This window comes from Pan troglodytes, chromosome 3 (genome assembly GCF_028858775.2).
Source record: "Pan troglodytes isolate AG18354 chromosome 3, NHGRI_mPanTro3-v2.0_pri, whole genome shotgun sequence".
Classification (NCBI taxonomy): Eukaryota; Metazoa; Chordata; class Mammalia; order Primates; family Hominidae; genus Pan; species Pan troglodytes.
Genome location: NC_072401.2, coordinates 164490647 through 164511819, shown reverse-complemented (window position 1 = coordinate 164511819; position 21173 = coordinate 164490647). Strand labels below are relative to the sequence as shown.

Here is a 21173-nt window from a genome sequence, read left to right as displayed (position 1 = left end):
CTCCTTTAAGAAAGATGCATTCACATATCCCTGGCTGAATATAGCACGGTGGACTACTGCTTATGATTTTAGACAAATTTCATTATCCTTGTTATTTTTAAGATTCTAGTAATATTTATCTATCAATCTATCTTTGTTGTCTTATGAGCTTAAAAAATATTTTTATTGCTTTTCTGGGCTGTAGGTAGGAAGAGCAGATAAAGCACCTCAGAAACTGCTGCCCAGACTCACAAGTTTCTGCTTTTTTCCTCTTGTTCCACCTCTGTGTGATGATGCCTAGACCTGACTACTGAATAATGATAGGCTGATCCAGCCAGCCAGTACCAAGGTCCCACTATATAAGTAAGGGTGCCAGCCCCATGAGTGAGCCCAGTAAGGACTAAAGGAACTGTCCAGTTCACCCATGACAAAATCAGGACCATAAAGTATTGTTTTAGGTCCCTTACTTCTGGAATGGCTTATGCAGCAATTGATAAATAAAGTATAGTATTAAACACTACCTGAAGTTATAATTTTATTTATGTGTATTTGCCTCCCACATGCAAATGGCAGGAGGGCAGAAATCTTGTATGGATTGCTTACTACTGAAATACCAGTGACGAGATCATAGTCTGGAATGTGGTACAAACCCTAATAATATTTGGTAAATCAGCAAACAAATATAAGTCTAACTATTTTGGTTCCTCAAAGAAACATGTTAACAAAGAAGTGGTTCTTGTGGTCAAAAATGTATAAATTTTAACCTGCTTTGATACCCATTAGACAGACATATGGCTTTGTGACCAATGTATGATCTTTCTAAGCTTTAGTTTTATAGTCTATAAAACGGGGCTAGTAATACCTATTGTGAGTATTAAATGAGGGAAGGTCTGAAAGCACCTAACAAAGTGTCCATCACATCATTTTTCTTAATAAATAATAACTGTAATAAGGATGAAGCCATATACAGAGAAAAAATAGTGATATAATTTAATAATTTATAAAATATCTGTAAATGAAGGGAAAGCTTTGTTTGAAAAGACTCCATGTTATAGGACTTAAAAAATAGAGTAGGCCAGGCGCGGTGGCTCACACCTGTAATTCCAGTACTTTGGGAGGCCAAGGAGGGCAAATTGCCTGAGCTCAGGAGTTTGAGAGCAGTCTGGGCAACACAGTGATACCCCATCTCTACTGAAATACAAAAAATTATCCAGGCATGGCAGCATGTGCCTGTAGTCCCAGCTACTAAGGAGGCCGAGGCAAGAGAATCACTTGAACTTGGAGATGGAGGTTGCAGTGAGCCGAGATCGCACCACTGCACTCTAGCCTGGGCAACAGAGCAAGACTGTCTCAATAAATAAATAAATAAATAAATAAATAAATAAATAGAATAGAGCTATCTTTCACGAATGGAGATGACAATACCATCTCAAGTTTAGGTCTTTACTGGGTAGCTTGCTCAATAATAATAATGTAATCACTCGCTATGTTGGTAACTCCATAAATAACTGCGTGCATTTGAAAGAAATAACTGATCATGGAGCGTAGCAAATCCCTCTGACTGTCATGAAGGCAGTTCCATGAGCTTGGAATTGTTAGCACAGTTCTCTATCCAACTGTGATAATGAGCCATGGACATTATAGGAAAACATATTTTGAAGTAATTTGATTTAAGGGTGTGACAGTCTCTTAATAGCTACCTCATAGTGCTTAATAATATTATGTAAGTTTAGAGATTAGGTGGCAGAGGTCTGGAATGCCCTGGCATGTGGGGAGCACTCTCATGATTTTTAGTGACTTTTCTAAACTATTATGGCATAACCCCAACTGGCCATCAAACAAAATTAAGAGAAAATCCCACTGGCAATAGCTAGAGTTAATTAGCTACAGAATATTTAATGGTGTTGAGTAGAGTGGGGACATCTATAATTTTTATGGGAGTTATTTTGACCATTGTAAGTCGTTATAAACAATATGGTATTTATTTTCTTTTTTTATTATACTTTAAGTTATGGGATACATGGGCAGAATGTGCAGGTTTGTTACATAGACATACACGTGCCATGGTGGTTTGCTGCACCCATCAACCCGTCACCTACATTAGGTATTTGTCCTAATGCTATCCCTCCCCTAATCCCCCACCCCGCAACAGGCCCTGGTGTGTGATGTTCCCCTTCATGTGTCCATGTGTTTTCATTGTTCAACTCCCACTTGTGAGTGAGAAGATGTGGTGTTTGGTTTTCTGTTCCTGTGTTAGTTTGCTGAGAATGATGGTTTCCAGATTCATCCACGTCCCTGCAAAGGACATGAACTCATCTTCTTTATGGCTGCATAATATTCCATGGTGTATATGTGCCACATTTTCTTTACCCAGTTTATCATTGATAGGCATTTGGTTTGGTTTCAAGTCTTTGCTATTGGGAATAGTGCTGCAATAAACATATGTGTACTTGTGTTTTTTGAGTAGAATGATTTATAATCCTTTGGGTATATACCCAGTAATGGGATTGCTGGGTCAAATGGTATTTCTGGTTCTAGATCTTTGAGGAATTGCCACACTGTCTTCCACAATGGTAGAACTAACTTACACTCCCACCAACAATGTAAAAGCCTGTTTCTTCACATCCTCTCCAGGATCTATTGTTTTCTGACTTTTTAATGATTGCCATTCTAATTGGCATGAGATGATATCTCATTGTGGTTTTGATTTGCATTTCTCTAATGACCAGTGATGATGAGCTTTTTTTCAAATGTTTCTTGGCCACATAAATGTCTTCTTTTGAGAAGTGTCTGTTCATATCCTTTGCCCACTTTTTGATACCTTACTAAACTTCTGAAGGAAGCACTAAATATGAAAAGGAAAAAGCTGTACCAGCCACTGCAAAAACATACCAAATTGTAAATGATGAAGAAACTGCATCAACTAATGGGTAAAATAACCAGCTAGCATCATAATGACAGGATCAGATTCACACATAACAATATTAACCTTAAATGTAAATGAGCTAAATGCCCCAATTAAAAGACACAGACTGGCAAATTGGATAAAGAGTCAAAACCTATCACTGTGCTGTATTCAGGAGACCCATCTCATGGGGAAAGACACACATAGGCTCAAAATAAAGGGATGGAGGAATATTTACCAAGTATATGGAAAGCAAGAAAAGCAGGGTTTGCAATCCTAGTCTCTGATAAAACAGACTTTAAACCAACAAAGATCAAAAAAGGCAAAGAAGAGCATTACATAATGGCAAAGGGATCAATGCAACAAGAGCTAACTATCCTAATTATATATGTACCCAATACAGGAGCACTCAGATTCATAAAGCAAGTTCTTAGAGACCTACAAAGAGACTTAGACTCCCACACAATAGTAGTGGGAGACTTTAACACCCCCTGTCAATATTAGATAGATCAATGAGACAGAAAATTAACAAGGATATTCAGGACTTGAACTCAGATATGGAACAAGTGGACCTAATAGACATCTATAGAACTCTCCACCCCAAATCAACAGAATATAAATTCTGCTAGCACCACATTGCACTTATTCTAAAATTGACTATATAATTGAAAGTAAAACACTCCTCAGCAAATGCAAAAGAACAGAAATCATAAAAACAGTCTCTCAGACCACAGTGCAATCAAATTAGAACTCAGGATTAAGAAACTCACTCAAAACCACACAACTATGTGGAAACTGAACAACATGCCCGTAAATGACTACTAGGTAAATAATGAAATGAAGGCAGAAATAAATAAATTATTTGAAACCAATGAGAACAAAGACACAATGTGCCAGAATCTCTGGGACACAGCTAAAGCGGTGTTTAGAGGGAAATTTATAGCACTAAATACCCACAAGAGAAAGCAAGACAGATCTAAAATCAACACCGTAACATCAAAATTACAAGAACTAGAGAAGCAAGAGCAAACAAATTCAAAAGCTAGCAGAAGACAAGAAATAACTAAGATTAGAGCAGAACTCAAGGAGATAGAGACATGAAAAACCCTTCAAAAAATCAGTGAATCCAGCAGCTGGCTTTTTTAAAAGATTAACAAAATAGATAGACTGTTAGCCAGACTAATAAAGAAGAAAAGAGAGGAGGATTAAATAGACATAATAAAAAACAATAAAGGGGTATCTCCACTCATCCCACAGAAATACAAACTACCATCAGAGAATACTATAAACATCTCTATGCAAATAAACTAGAAAATCTAGAAGAAATGGATAAATTCCTGGACACATACACCCTCCCAAGACTAAATCAGGAAGAAGTCAAATCCCTGAATAGACCAATAGTAAGTTCTGATTGAGGCAGTAATTAATAGCCTGCTAACCAAAAAAAGCCCAGGACCAGACAGATTCACAGCCAAATTCTACCAGAGGTACAAAGGGGAGCTGGTACCATTCCTTCTGCAACTATTCCAATCAACAGAATAAGAGGGAATCTTCCCTAACTCGTTTTATGAGGCCAGCATCATCCTGATACCAAAACCTGGCTGAGACACAAAAAAAGAAAATTTCAGGCCAATATCCCTGATGAACATCGATGTGAAAATCCTCAATAAAATACTGGCAAACTGAATCCAGAAGCACATCAAAAAGCTTATCCACTATGATCAAGTTGGCTTCATCCCTGGGATGCAAGGGTAGTTCAACATATGCAAATCAATAAACGTAATCCATAACATAAAGAGAAACAATCATTATCTCAATAGATGCAGAAAAAGCCTTTGATAAAATTCAACACCCCTTAATGCTAAAAACTCTCAACAAACTAGGTATTGATGGAGTGTATCTCAAAATAATAATAATATGACAAACCCACAACCAATATCATACTGAATGGAAAAAAGCTGGAAGCATTCCCTTTGAAAACTGGCACAAGACAAGGATGTTCTCTCTCACCACTCCTATCCAACATAGTATTGGAGGTTATGCCAGGGAAATCAGTCAAGAGAAATAAATAAAGTGTATTCAAATAGGATGAGAGGAAGTCAAATTGTCTCTGTTTGCAGATGACATAATTGTATATTTAGAAAACCCCATCATCTCAGCCAAAAATTTCCTTAAGCTGATAAGCGACTTCAGCAAAACCTCAGGATACAAAATCAATGTGCAAAAATCACAAGCATTCCTATACACCAATAATAGACAAACAGAAGGCCAAATCGTGAGTGAAATCCCATTCACACTTGCTACAAAGAGAATACAATACCTAGGAATACAACTTACAAGGGATGCGAAGGACCTCTTCAAGGAGAAATACAAACCACTACTCAAGGATATCAGAGAGGACACAACCCAGTGGAAATACATTGCATGCTCATGGATAGGAAGAATCAATGTTGTGAAAATGGCAATGCTGCCCAAAATAATTTATAGATTCAATGCTATCTCCATCAAGCTACCGTTGACTTTCTTCACAGAATTAGAAAAAAAACTACTTTAAATTTCATATGGAACCAAAAAAGAACCTGTATAGCCAAGACAATCCTAAGCAAAAAGAACAAAGCTGGAGGTATCACGCCACCTGACTTCAAACGATACTACAAGGCTAGGGCAACCAAAACAGCATGGTACTAGTACCAAAACAGACATATAGATCAATGGAACAGAACAGAGGCCTCAGAAATAATGCCACACATCTACAACCATCTGATCTTTGACAAACCTACAAAAACAAGCAATGGGGAAAGATTCCCTATTTAATAAATGGTGTTGGGAAAACTGGCTAGCTAAAACACTTTATACAAAAATTAACTCAAGATGGATTAAAGACTTAAATGTAAGACCTAAAACCATAACAACCCTAGAAGAACATCTACGCAATACCATTCAGGACATAGGTATGGGCAAAGACTTCATGACTAAAACAACAAAAGCAATGGCAACGAAAGCCAGAATTGACAAATGGGATCTAATTAAACTAAAGAGCTTCTGCACAGCAAAAGAAACTATCCTCAAAGAAAACAGGCAACCTACAGAATGGGAGAAAATTTTTGCTATCTATCCATCTGACAAAGGGATAGTATCCAGTATCTGGAAGGACCCTAAACAAATTTACAAGGTATTTATTTTCAAGCCATTTTTCTTTTCAGAAAGTCAAGTAAAACCCTTTGCATTTTGGTTTCCTATCGTTCTTACATTTCCATGTCCAAACTACCTACTGTGTAATGTCCTGTAAGATACATTAGCTTTGATTTTTTTTGAAAAATTAGCTATTAATATAATTTTAGTGTACTGAGTATTGAGAAATATAGTAATTCACCCTTACTATAGTAATTCATCCCATGGGGGATACATCCCAAGACCCCCAATGGATGTCTGAAACTGCAGATAGTACTGAACTCTATGTACACTATATTTTTTCCTATAGATACATACCTATGAGAGAGTTTAATTTATAAATTAGACAGAGGAAGAGATAAACAACTAATAACATAGAAGAAATATAACAATGTATTATAATAAATGTTATGTGAATGTGGTCTCCCTCTTTTCCTCAAATGTCTTACCGTACTGTACTCACCATGGACCACGGTAGATCATGTTGAACTGAAACCAAGGAAAGTGAAACCACGGAAAGTGAAACCACGGATAAGGGTGGGCTACTGTATCATTTTTTAGGACTTCATTTAAGAAATCCAACTTTCATATTTGTTTATAAGAGTTGGTGCAAATACCCCATATGTGAGGAAAAAAGCTTAACACTTGGTATTCACAAATAAACGGGAAAGTTAAGAAGAAATGCTTTCATTGTTCTTTTTCACTTTTAGCATTCTATTTCATTTAGAACAGTTGTTTGGGGTAAAGTAAAGGTCAACTTTAATGTGATAACTGAAAACATTTCCTTAGAAATAGTATAATTATTTATTAAAATAAACTGCCAGGGCTTCCGGTGATTTAGTATTAAATATGCATGTTAAAAATAAGCTATAGATGTAGCTAAGTTCTATTCAGATTTCTTGTGTCCTAGGAGCTTCCTAAGATAACATCAGTGTATAAAGAACTGTGAGGAGTCTGACATTTCACTCTCTCTGAAAGCTAACAAGTTAGCCTGCCATAGTTTCATAGATGCTGTAGTAAACACATGACTCCCTTTTTAGAGAAAAAAGACCCTACATTATCTATGGCACAGGCAATAGCCAGAATATCAGCATTTGTCTCAGTTACCTGAGTTCCAATACACACAGGGCAATATAAAGGGGACCAGATGGAACCTGCAAACACAGTAGGTTGCATTACAAAACAGGAATTCTGAGTTCAGGAAATCCACATCTTTTAGAATAAACAGTAAGCAAACCTGTCTTTTGCTCTGGAGGGTAGACAAACATCTTTTAGAAGGTAGAGCCTCTACTTGCAAGATATACAGAAATGTGATACCGTGGAGGATTGTCTCTCAACATTGTGATGGCCACTTTATCTCTTCACTTTCTTCAATTTAACTAGTAATTACAAAGCTAGCTTGACTTTTAATTTTTAAAATATTCTGCAATATTTATCCATAATAAATACTGCATAATAAGAGTTTTTCAGGGGCACACAAGTTTAACTAATTGCCAATACTTCCACTTGTTAATTTATTCAACAAAACTAATAAGCACATGCTAAGTACTGAGCATAGAGTATACAGTGCTGAGTGAAGTGGTTTATATCCTCATGGAGTACAGATTCTATCATGACAAATGTGTAATAAACAATGAAGCAAATATGTAATTTTTAGGATATATTACATTTTATGCTTTTAAATATATTTTTATTTTGAAAAATAACACACAGAGCATCTATTATATTCTTTGGAGGCATGGCCTAGGGTAAGCTACTTGCCAGGTAAGGGATCTGACTTTCCTGAGACCACCATACACTAAGGAAGCCCAAGGTAGCCAGTTATCCCAGATGCGTGTGAAGAATCCGTCTTGTACGGTCTATATAGTCAAGCATTCAAATTATTCCAACTCCAGCCTTCATCTGGCTACAACCATATGAAAGACCTCAAGCAAGAGCCACCCAGTTAAGCCCATCATCCCACAGAACCGTGACAAATAGTTGAGTCTGGGATACCATGCGTCTTTGGCTCCTGCTGGCTCTGACAGTTTCTCAGACTCTACAACACAGACGGAATGAGAGAAAGATCATTTGAAATCAGATGGTTCAAGTCTAAACCAGAGTTAGCATAACTTTGGCTCCTTCTGGCTCTGACAGTTTCAGATTCTGTAACACAGACAGAATGACAGAAAGATCATTTGAAATCAGATGGTTCAAGTCGAAACCAGAGTTGGCATAATTAAAGACCCCAGGAACGGAAGCCACAGGAAAGCACAGACATCTTGCTGGGCCCTGTGATGTATGTCCCATGCTCTTCCATGACCAGAAGAGTACCTGTAGGATGCAGCCCTCACTGGGATCGCAGTCCCCTCAGTGACTCTAGTTGAAGGCTGACAGGGAGTCACACATGGACTGAAACCAGGACATGTCAGTTCTAGAAGTTCAAGGGTGAATCTGGAATGTGGTGAATTTTTTCCTCAGCTTTTCTTTATTGGGAAGTTAACTACTTCCACATGCCGTAGCGGTGACTTTGTAATTATACTGTCTAGTTTTTTAAAAAATTATTTTTCAAATTGACAAATGAAAATTGTTTATATTTATGGTATACAATGTGATTTTTAATATATGTATATGTTATAGAATGAATTAAGTTAGTTAATATACTATCACCTCACATAATTACACCTTTTTGTTGTGAGAGCATTTAAAATCTATTCTTTACAATTTCCAAGGACACAATACATTATTATGAAGTATAGCCACCATGCTCTACATTAGATCTAACTAATTTCTCCTGTCTAAATAAAACCTTGAACACTTTAAGTAACATCTCCCCATTCCCTCCCCACACTCCAGCCCCTGGTAACCATCATTCTACTCTTCATCTCTATCATTTTTACTTTTTTTAGGTTCCATGTAGAAGTGACATCATGCAGTATTTGTCTTTTGGAGCCTGGCATATTTCACTTAGCGTAATGTTCTCCAAGTTCATCCGTATTGTCACAAATAACAGGATTTCCTTCTTTTTATCACACTGAACAGTATCCCACTGTGTATGTTAAACCACATTTTCTTTATCTATACATCCAGTGATGAACACTTAGGTTGTTTCTATGTCTTGGCTAGCTATTGTGATTAATGCTTGTCCAGCTGTTGTGATTAATGATGCAATAAACATGGGAGTGCAGATATCTCTTTGACATACTGATTTTATTTTCTTTAGATATGGACCCAAACGTGCTTATTTAATTTATTTTATTTTTTTTTTTGAGACAGAGTCTCAGCTCTGTCGCCCAGGCTGGAGTGCAGTGGCACAATCTCGGCTCACTGCAAGCTCTGCCTCCCCAGTTCACGCCATTCTCCTGCCTCAGCCTCCCGAGTAGCTGGGACTACAGGCGCCCGCCACCACGCCCGGCTAATTTTTTGTATTTTTAGTAGAGACGGGGTTTCACCATGTTAGCCAGGATGGTCTATGTCTCCTGACCTCGTGATCTGCCTGCCTCGGCCTCCCAAAGTGCTGGGATTACAGGCATGAGCCACTGCACCTGGCCACGTGCTTATTTAATTTTTAATAAAATACATCAAAGTACAGAAAGCCTAGAAAACAGAAAACATTTATTCTAAAATTATTTAGTTCCACAAAACTTGACTATGTTTAGTGTTTTTCCATATGTATACATACTTTTACATGTTTCCAATTACAATACTCAACATTCCATTTTAACATTATGTTTCCATGCTGTTACATAATTATGATTATTTTAATAATAGTATAATTTTCCACGAAGTTAATTACCATAGTTTGTCTAATGGCTTAGCTATTGTTGATTGTTAGGTTGCTACCAGTTTTGTTTTCTATTAGAAGTAATGCTATAATGCACATCTTCATAAATTTTAAAAAATGAAGTTAAAGAGTACAAACCTTTTTGCAACTCTATGTACAGCATTAACATTTCATGAAACAATATAAAACCATATACTATTTATGTATGAAAATATGAGTGGAATAAATTCAGTCCATTACGTAAATTTAGTCCATTACACAAAACCCCCACACATATAAAAAGAGCATAAAACAATATGTGCAGTCTGATAAATTACTACAAACCACACATCTATGTATGTGCTATTGAGGGCAAATGTGTCTTTCTATATAACCTTTTAAAATGACAACACTCTCCTTTTTCCTCAAAAATCACCACTATCTTAACATTCATGAGTCATCATTTCCTCATTTTGCTTTGTTCTTTTATCATTTAGGTTTCCCTACCTAAAATGTATAGTTTTGCTGTGCCAATTTTTGAAATATACATAATGGAGAGTTGTAGAGTACACATTTTTTTCCTTTGCGTTCCTAAGATTCATCCATGCTGTTGCAGGCAGCTGCAGTTCCTCCATTTCATTGTTATGTGGTTTTTAAAAATTATCTAATTGTGCCATATGGCATTTGTCCATTCTGCATTGGTGATTTTGGGGATTGCTTAACTACTATAGCTATTACGGAAAATTCTGACCACAACATTCTTTTTCCTACACTGAATTCTGAGTTGCATCACTTGTTGCAGTGATTTTGCTGACAGGTATTTTGCAAAAAAATCTAAGAGATGAAGTGGTGGGATAATAGAATTTTGAAGAAAACCTGAGACTTAAGTAAACCAAGGTTAAGTTTCCTCACAATTAGAGAAAGTAAAAGAAATTTTAATGAAAAACTTCAAAAGGTCAATTTACTCTGTGGGATTCTGTAAAAATTTTCCTTCTATTCTAAATTCTAGGTGCAAAATTTTACAGTTTGGAGAAGACCAGAAAAGCACTAGCATTTGAGAATGACAGCATTTTAGAGATGAATTGTTTACAAAGAGGATGCTGGCCATTAGATCACACTGGTTGGTCTACAACTTTTACTCCTTGTATTCAAGTGTATATTTCACTGTTCTTCGGTGTTATCTGATATATCCAGTTCCTTATTTTATGGAAATTTCTTTTTAAATTTCAAAAACTCACCAATGAGTATAGGAAATTGTAAAACTCTTTTGCTATGTTGGTTAAGTTAATTCATAGGCATTTCAATTATTTTAGATATCAATGATTCACAGATGGAATAAGGCTGATAAGAATCTCTTAGAAGGAAAGCAGTATTTATTCCCTTGACCCTCAAATTCCCAATGAATTTGAGATAGATTGCAAGCACAATGCATATAATGAAATACTAAAAAGAAAGTAGAAATATAAGAAATTTAGCCTAGAAGAATGTATAAGATCCAGTTATAGGTTTTGAATAATTTCTTATCTCTAGGTTTTTCCCAAGGCAGAGGGGAATGTTTTGCATTATGTGGAACAAATTACATACTAGAAAATGGAGAGTTGGCAAAGGAAAATGTCAGAGGTAGCAAAGATAGAATTCTGTTCCTAGAGTCCAATGTAAGTACAGTTTGGGAGTGATAAAAAGAAGGAACAGAAAATAGAAAGGTCTCTATAAGGCTGACACTTAACAAAGAGGCAAAGTGTGATTTAAGTTCCACATTGTTCTAAAATAAAATGGTTGCTAAATCCATTGAAAACTCCACAATGCCAATCTCACAATATTCTGAAATGAATAGCATTTCAATTGTGAGATCCACAATCTCAATCCCAAAAATATTTTGGTACTATTCATGTGCTCAAAGGAAAAAAATATAAGGAGATTAGTGAAAGTGGGGCCTTGGCATGGCAAAACAATGAAGCAAAATGCTAAAATGCCATGTATTTTAATTTCCATTCTAATTCTCTTCTTTTTCTAGTTTGCTTTTCTCTCCTTATCAGAAAACATAGGTTCCCTCTCCTCATTAGACAGATCTATGAAGCCTAAAATATTGCTCTTCTAAAAGCTGCTAAAAGCAAAAGGACAGCTACCCTTAATCATTGGAGGCAGCACTTTGGAGATTGCCAGACTCACACCACTGAGTCTCACATCTCATCTGTAAAAGGGTAGAACGGTAGTACTGGCTCAGCATCTCTATAGAAGTGTTCTGGTTCAACGAATGAACTAGGAGAAAAGCTAATTCAGTCTGTAGGACAGACTTTATTTTTTTTTCATTAGGAATAATTTAAGTTTAACACACAGATCTACCTTTTTCTCACACAAAGCAGACCAGCTACTGCATAAAATGATAAAGGGATTGTTTCTAGATTGGGAAGCTGATGAATCTGAGTTCTAGTCATGACTTACTGTATAACTTGGACTTGTGCTAGACAGCCTCTATCCCTTTTCTGTTTCCTTTTCTCTTTGATGAACATATATCATTAAGGGGGAAAAATTAATAGGAAACATGCCAGCTCTCTATATTAATTTTCTGTAGCTGTGTGAGCCAGTGTTTTCAGATTTTAGGGACAGATTTGTATTCAGCAGAAAAGAATATCAAGATTTTTCTGTAATTACGCCCATGTCTGTGGAAAGGAGATGATGTTATACGATCGCCATGTGTTTTTCTGACAAGATGACTTCCAAGGTTCTTTATTCTGTGACTTCTAAGTTTTGCTTTGGGTCTTTTTCTTGTATAAAAGAATTCACTTTTGATGTTTCTTTTCTCTAGTGATTTTCACTGCTTTATTACAAAAAAAAAAAAAAAACTGGATGTGAGATCAGTTGCAGGAAATCTGGATCCTTTTTCATGAAACATTAAAATTTTCACTAAGTGTTGGCCTGGCACAAAGCATGCCTGTAGTGGTGCTACTAATCTCCTGTGCTTGATTAGTCACCAAGACAGCTTGAGGCTTAACTCTTATTAAGGTTCTTAGAGAACGTGTTTAACAACTGCTTGTCAGTTTCTTCTACCAAACATCCAGAAAGTTGAGAAATGCTAAGCAATATGTATGGTTTAATCATTTATAGTGTGATGAAAATAGTGAAAATTTACGACCCACTTATGGGAGAATAGACTACAAATACTAGCAAAATATACCACAAAGGAGTATGGTAAATGAAACCATGAAAAGTATCCCTTCTAGAAGCTTGTGATGTAAGGATGGTTCCTGACATGTTTAATCCCAACTAATGTCCAGCAGCCAACCTCCCCACTTGCTATGCTAGACCACAAAGCTGCCATGCTTAAGAATAGAAACAATTTGTCTCAGCCTCAACCAAACAAAGCAACTCCAAAATTTGCCTCAGGTCACAGCACAAACCTGTGTGTTTTGAGCTTTCATTTTCCATCAAAAGACTGTTCAAACACAATTTCCATTGCTCTATTTAACTTGTTGACACTTACGTTACTTATCTTTCGTCTCACTCCGCCTGCCAGTATAACATTATTCCTCTGCCTCCAACTTTCCACTTCTGTTTTCCCTCATAATCTTTGTGTCTGTTTCTTTTACCATGTTGCTAATTATTCAATGCTCATACTAACCATAAATATAACTGGATTCTCCTCCAACTTCCACAATTCCTATAGCCTAATTAAAGTCCAATTAATAAGAGACTTCTTTCTCTCACCATCTAGGTTGAACCTCGTTTCCATTATTTTACTAGTTACATAGCTTTGGAGAGACTGCTTAACTTTATGGGCTTACAGATCCCCTTCTGTTAAGTATGTATGAAAGTAGTGTTTATAATGTTGTTATGAGAATTAAGTATGTTAATATTTCTCAAGTGCTTAGAACAGTTTGTGAGACACAGTGTTGTGTTAACTAAATGAAAATCAAGTAACAGCCTAGCTACCTCTGTGTAGGCAGTACAAGTTGGTGTTTTTCTCAGTAAAGTCAAGTCTTTTATTATCTAAGAAGGTCACTTCTGCTTCTCTTTGTCTCTGCATTACAGAAAATCACTGATTCACTCATCATTACTCACTGATTCTTTGGTATCTGCATTGAAGACTTTCTTTGACTTTCAAGTACTTCCATTATTCTGGATTACAGAATCCATAGAGGATCAATTCCTCATGCTGGTTTCTCAATTCCCCTCAACTACAATAATCTTCCCATTTCACCTCCACTAGCTATACACCAAGAATGACTGTTGTAAAAGACTTTGTAGTTTGCGAACTACATACAAACACCAGACAAGAGGGTGATCAAGGACTGAAATCCACAAGGGCTGCATTGATGAGGAAAAACTTCTCTCCTTAACTGGGTCTCTGACCCATGACTATACTCAGTATTGTTCTGACATTCAAATGTATTAGTCGTCTCAGACCAATAGCTTTGAAATCCCATTATCTTCCTGCAATATACTGTGCTCCTAGATTATTCTCAACCCTTGTTCTTCTTCCTTATTCATCAAAATCTTCTTTGTATTACTTCCCTTCCAATACAGATTTGATATCATAAATTGATATCTATACCGAAATTCTCCAAGTCTCTGTTATTAACATTCATCACCTGAATCTCAACTGTTACCTAATAAAATTGACCACTTTATCCATATTTGCACCTAAATAGCTAATAAAGACTGGTGAGTCTTATACATTAGGGCACACTGGTGCCGATATAAACTCATGGACATTAATCTCAGAACTTCACTTAATGTTTCTTTATAATCAATTAAATATTTCTAAGTGGTCCTCACTTCTATGCTCCATATTTACTATAACAAAGTTTCTCCATATTCTCAAACTGCAAGCCTCAGACATATCTTTGCCTCCTATTTCAGTGAAAAAAAAAAGAAATTACCTTGCCTCATCACAACAAACTATTACAAAATCTTAAATATTAACATATTTTCTCTATTCTTCTGTTACAACTAGAAGTTATATTTCTTTTTTGCTATAACCTGTAATCTCCCCACTATACCATTAGTCCTTGAGCACAGTCTTGTTTTTCTATTTCAGAAACTTTGACTACTCTCCTTTCATGACCTACCATTTTCTCTGCCTTCAATCTCTCCATTAGAATATTATTAGTACATTTCTATCTGTTTTACACTTATTGCCCATTCTACAACATTTCAGCTACCTGACCTTCACAGATAACTTTCTGAAAGAGTTTTATATACTCTCCATTTTGTTATATCCTATTAACCACTCAAACATGATGAACGGCTTTTTGCTCTCATTATTTTGCTTAAATGGACTGAGGTAGAAAGTTACATTGATGCTATTTTGTCTAGTGGACATCTTTGCAGTTATCATATGGCTTCATCTTTCAGCTGTTTCCAATGTCTCCTTCCTTCTTTTCTTACTTGATTTATACCATGCTCTCTGAAGTATCTTCACAATCTTTATTTTTTTTTCTAAATCATTGCTAAATGTTGAAACTTCTCATTACTCTGTCCTGAACTCCTTTCCCTCACTACTCTGTCTCTAGGATAAGATGATGATGATCCAACATTTACTGAGCATTTATTTATTGCCAGGCACTAGTCTATGTACTGAATGTACTTTAATTAATCCTCTCAACATGTCCATAAGTTATTCATTATCATTATTCCTATTTTTAAAGTTAGAATACTAAGGCACAGAGGAGTTAATAAACTTAATCAAGATAATTCAGATGATACATGTCAGGGTCAAGATTCAAATCTAGTCAGTCTAGTGCCAGAATTTATGTCTTACCTACTTTCTTAAAATGATGTGCTACAGAAACTTAGACCTCACCCATTTCCAGGGTTTCTGTTTTATCTAAGTATTGATTGTTTTTGTTTCTACCTCTTTGGACTAGACACATTTATGAAGGTCTTTTGAATAATACATGACCAACTCAATGAAATGCATCCAAAGCTTAATTCATGTCTCTACCCATACCTCTCAATATTCTTAATCTCTACCATTCTATTGTCTATACACGACAGCTTCATTACTAGAAGGTCAAGTTAAATTTCTAAGAGTTATTCTTGTCTTACTCTTTCCTACAACTACCATTACCCAACAAATCAGCACATTCTGCTAATTTTACCTTCCCAGTGTTTTTTGAAAACATCCTTTTAATTCTATTCCTACTGCCACATCTTCAAGCCAGCTATCTCTGTGACTTATTGGAAGTTGCAGACTTATTGGAGTAGCCTCCTGAGGTTTCAGTTTCTATCTTTGGTTTCTTATAATAATTTTTTTCAAAGAAGCCAGAGTAATGTTTTTAATGTGGAAATATAGTAATGATATTGCCAGTTAAAAGTTTCAATTATTCTATTCCCATCAGCAGTGGGTTAGACCACTCCTGGGCTCTGATTTATTACATGGCTTAACTCATTCTTTAGGTGGCAAAACTTTTTTTAAAAAGTATGTAAATAGACAAAATGTAATGCTTGCTTATATTTCAGTTGGAAGTAGCAACTAATTATATATAATAAAAAAGACAAAGATTATCATATAGACTTTGAAATTCGTTATGTTGATATATATTCATTTGAAGTATTAATAGTCTAAAAGTTGAATGCATAACTTAGATGCAATTAAAAGTACCGTATGAAAATTGGCATAGCATGTTTCAGACAAACGAACAGTTTTACCATTAAAATATTACTCCATAAGTCATTGTAATGGAATCACGAGAAAAGGCCAATCCAAGAACATGTTTCCTTTATAATTCTAACACTTAAAATTAAACAGGAACATTGTGTTACATAAGCCAATACTGGGTAATTTGTCTTTAAAATGAAGAACACTTCGACTCTGTAGAATAACTGGCCTAGAAATTCTACATCCTCTTGAAAGCACTCTATATATGCACTGGAGGAAATGGGAAAAGGCTAACAATTTGTACTAAAATCAACAGACTTATAAGTCTAGGACCTGGAAGAGGTCCTAGAGGTCATTGTTTCCAAGGTCTTCACATCGCAAGTGAAAATAATGAAATAGAGAAAACTTTCCTTTATCAAGATGTATTTCTGGCAAGTAGCGGAATTGGTTAGAGTCCCAGCCTATTGACTTTTAAACTAATGCTCCTTTTTCACCACTAAACATTTGACTGAGCCAGATTTTAGCAATGATAGAATATAACTTAATGTCTTATTTACATGTATAGAATGCTGAGCTATACATTTTATTCATTGATTTAGCAAATATATGGAGAATTTGTCAATTAGCAGTTTTACAAAGTATGATGTTTTATACAACATGAAGTGAATAGACGAGTAGATCTTGAGGGCATTCAGACACTAAACAATTTAAAAACATGGAAAATGTGACACTGAGAAACATAAAAGTGTGAAAGAAATGTCTATGATTCATTCTGGACAAGCTGATGGGTGATAAGCAGTAAGACCTGACCGTTTAGAGAGTAAGGAGAAAGGAAACTCATTACTTGTAATTTATTTTTAGAATTATTCCTTGAGGATGTGAGATGTCAGAAAACATTTGAATCAAAGGGTACAAAATTCTTGGCCAATGGGGAAAGAGATTATAAACTGTGACAAAAATATTATATTTGCCTCTTTAGGTCACACTCTTTAACCTCTCCCAAATTTTCCTCAACTATGGAAGGGTGAACTAAATTGATGACATCAGTGAGATCCCACACACTCTGGCTTCTGATTGGGTTGGGTCACTGGGAAATACTGGAAGAAATCTAAGGGAGAGAAGATAATGAGCATATTTGAGAATAAGGTAGTTATTTCCCTAATTTTCACTAGGTAGGGTGGCTGGTTGCATCCATCAGCAGAGGGCCACTACCTCTCCTGAGGTTACCTGACCAGTGTAACATTTTTCCTTTCTGGGTTCAGAAAAGCTCTCCTTCTATTGTTCCCTAGTGCCTAGGGTGTTAGTATCTCTGCAGCTATTAGTCCTTTTTTCTTCATAATCCTTTATGGTTTCCCTGCTCTAACCTCTGTGAGCATATCCTTTGCAAATGCCTTTTTCTTGATATATCTCAATTTTACATATCCCATTTATTTCCTACTGGGCCTCTGATTGACACAGTAATTGTCACTGGAAGTGATATCTAGAAACTGGTCTTTAAAATGAGATTCTGCAGTTTTGTTTGTTGCATATTTAAGGAGCACATGATGACTTCCTTGCCAGAGGAAAATGAGACACAGGTAATTCATTGCATGTAAAAAAACATAATTATCCAAATGCTCACTAAAGGGACATGGGATAAAGTGCACGCAAAAAGTGAGGTTTTGGAAGAAGAAGTGGCTATGACAGTTATATGGTGTGCAGAAAAGAGAAATCATAACAGGCTTAAGATTTCTATCCTTAATAGGCTTGCTTGCAAGATTTGTTCTTGGCCGAAATGTGGTTTTTCTGATTTGGGGAATGATTCTCACCATTCCCAGAACTACTTAGAGTAGCTCATTATGATTATACTCTTTGTACACATAATGCATTTTATGTTGAACACTTGATTTCCTTTGGTAGTCTGAAATTTTGGTATGTGCTAGGAAGCAAGTACCTATGTGACTAGCCCCCAGTTCAAACCCTGCAAACTGAATATCTATTGAGCTCCCTGGTAGACATATTCTACTTGCTGTCACAAATCATGTGAGAGGAATTAAGCAGTTCCCGTGTGACTCTGCTGGCAAAGTGCTCTTGGAAGCTTGTGCCTGGTTTCCCCTGCTCTTCACTTATTTTGCCTTTCTCTTTGTTTATTTATCTTTGTATCCTTTTGTTCTAATAAATCATATCATAAATATGACTCTAAGCAAGTCCTAAACTTCTCCTAGTAAATCAATGAACTAGGGGATGATCTTAGAGCTCTGCAACATACATAGTGACAGAATAGCTTATAGTAATTGTGGAATCTCCTGACTACTTCTTCTTTTTTTTTTTTTTTTTTTTTTTCAGACGGAGTCTCGCTCTGTCGCCCAGGCTGGAGTGCAGTGGCGTGATCTCAGCTCACTGCGTGCTCCGTCTCCCGGGTTCACGCCATTCTCCTGCCTCAGCCTCCCGAGTAGCTGGGACTACAGGCGCCTGCCACCATGCCCGGCTAATTTTTTCTTTTTTTTTTTTCTTTTTTGTATTTTTAGTAGAGACGGGGTTTCACCGTGTTAGCCAGGATGGTCTGGATCTCCTGACCTCGTGATCCGCACGCCTCAGCCTCCCAAAATGCTGGGATTACAGGCGTGAGCCACCGCGCCCAGCCGACTACTTCTTAACACCCTAGAGAACATAGATAGAAAAACAAAGAGAAATGAAAAACTATGGCTATAAAATGTATGACCATGTATGAAGAACCAAAAGTTCTCCAAGACAATTTTGAAATATCTTATTTCTTATAGTCACAGGGTAGATGTAGCTGACAATCAAGTATAGAATTGTAAAGGTCTCAAAGTCACAGCACAAATTAGACACTCTATCCCAACAAATTTCTTACACTAAAGTAATGACACTGACAGGGAAAGAGTGAACCCTAAAACATTGGCTATGAATATTATTTCCCTGAAGTGCTCATGTTATAGGAGGCAAGCTATCCCCCTATCTGAGGGATCCCAGTTCACCTCTGCATTAAAGCTCTCTTGCAACAATGGATTCTCAAGCTGATACCAATTCTCGCCTTCATCACTTTTTGCTTTCTACAGGGCTATACTTGAGTTTGATCTCAATGTAATTTATAGTGACCGAGGGGTTACAGACATGAACCAGGAAATAACAGTACTTTAAGAGAATTACAAGATCCCCCCTCCCTCAGACTTCATCTCCAGAATCCCAAAGAGCATGTGTGGCTGAAGGATGTATAGATATTTGGCAAAAGGAGAAGAAATGTACATTTTAAATAGCTCAAATTTATTGACAACAGTGAACCTAATTTGGGCTCAGGATATGACGTATGGCTCAAGTACATAGGAGTGGTAATGAAAGTATGCCAGAACAGTAGACACAACTCAACATTAGCCTACACTTAATAAAACCAACATGCCTGACATGTTGGCATACCATACAGGAAGAAACTGAAAACTCAGGAAATTGGGAATATTGGAATGGATCTTGTATGTGAGGGCAAATCAATCATGTTATTTCCATAATCCCATAATAAAAGTTAAAATGGATGATTTTATAAATGACCGGCAGAATATTAAAATTGATTATCTGACTACAAAGTGAGAGCTATTATAGTGCAAATTAAAGCCAAATTAAAGCTCCCAAGCTTTCATCAGCAGAGATATTGTACCCAAAGTAAAGTAATATCACATTCCTGAAATAACGATAGAGACTAGGAACACTATCAAAGACTAAATAAAGATGCAAGGATGATAATTCCTAATATATTTTCACTATACTTATCTGTTTGGTCAACAAAAAGAAACAAACAAATTCACATGAATACAGTATGGAGCACTTCAGGTTTCCATGAACTAAATGAAAGTAGTGATGCAATTCACAGCCACAGTTATAGATGTGTTATTTTTACTGGCACAATTAAACATGAATCCTTGTTCCTGGTATTTAGCTATTGATTTGTTGAGTGTATTCTTCTCTATCCCAATGGGTAAGCAAAATCAGAAATAATCTAGATGCATATAGCTTTAATCATACTGCATTTTCTTTGTCTTGGCTCAGGACTATGCCAATTATTATTTTTTTTTTATAAAACAGGAGGGACCAACTTAACATTGCTATTGGCAAAACATCCCATATGTCCATTACATTGATAGCTTTGTGCTGGTAGGATCAAGTGATCAAGAAGTAGCAAGTACCTGTATGTCTTAGTAAGATATGTGAGCCACAGGGTTAAAAATAAACCCAGGGAAAATTCAGAAACCTGGCCTGTCAGTGAGGTTTGTAGATATCTATAACATGATGCTTGTCAGATTTTCTCCTCTAAAGTATAAGATGAGAAGATGTGCTTTGCATATCTCATCATGAAGGAAAGCAGCACAGTGCTTGGCAAACCTTTTGGGTTTAGGAAGAAATGTACATAGATCACATTTGGACATGTTGTTCCAGTTCTTTTATCAGATGACCTGTAAGGGTATAGTTTTGAGCAGATTCCAAAGCCAATATGGACCCTGAAACAAGTTCAGATTAGAGTACAAGCTGCCCTGCTCTTCAGACTGTATGACTAAGCAGGATGCAGGATAAGAATACATGCTGAAAAACAGAGGTGGAACGGTGGGTCAGATAGTTTCCCACTCCACATCCGGTGTCTCTTCTCCAACCTGCTCTCTCCCCCAGGTGCCTGACCTGTATCAATTACATCAACAAATTCCTTTGAAGTTTGGCTTCTGTCTTGGTTAAAATAGTGGGAAGCACTAGCATGAAGAGAGGATGAGGGAGGGAGGAGGAGGGAAGAGGCT

General features: G+C 36.4%; 1 long non-coding RNA gene across 1 annotated transcript in view; it reads right to left on the bottom strand.

Annotated features, from left to right (window-relative positions):
- LOC129143789 (uncharacterized) overlaps positions 1-21173 on the bottom strand; it is a 253105-nt gene that overhangs the window by 192577 nt on the left and 39355 nt on the right. The gene's annotated exons all lie outside the window — the stretch shown is intronic.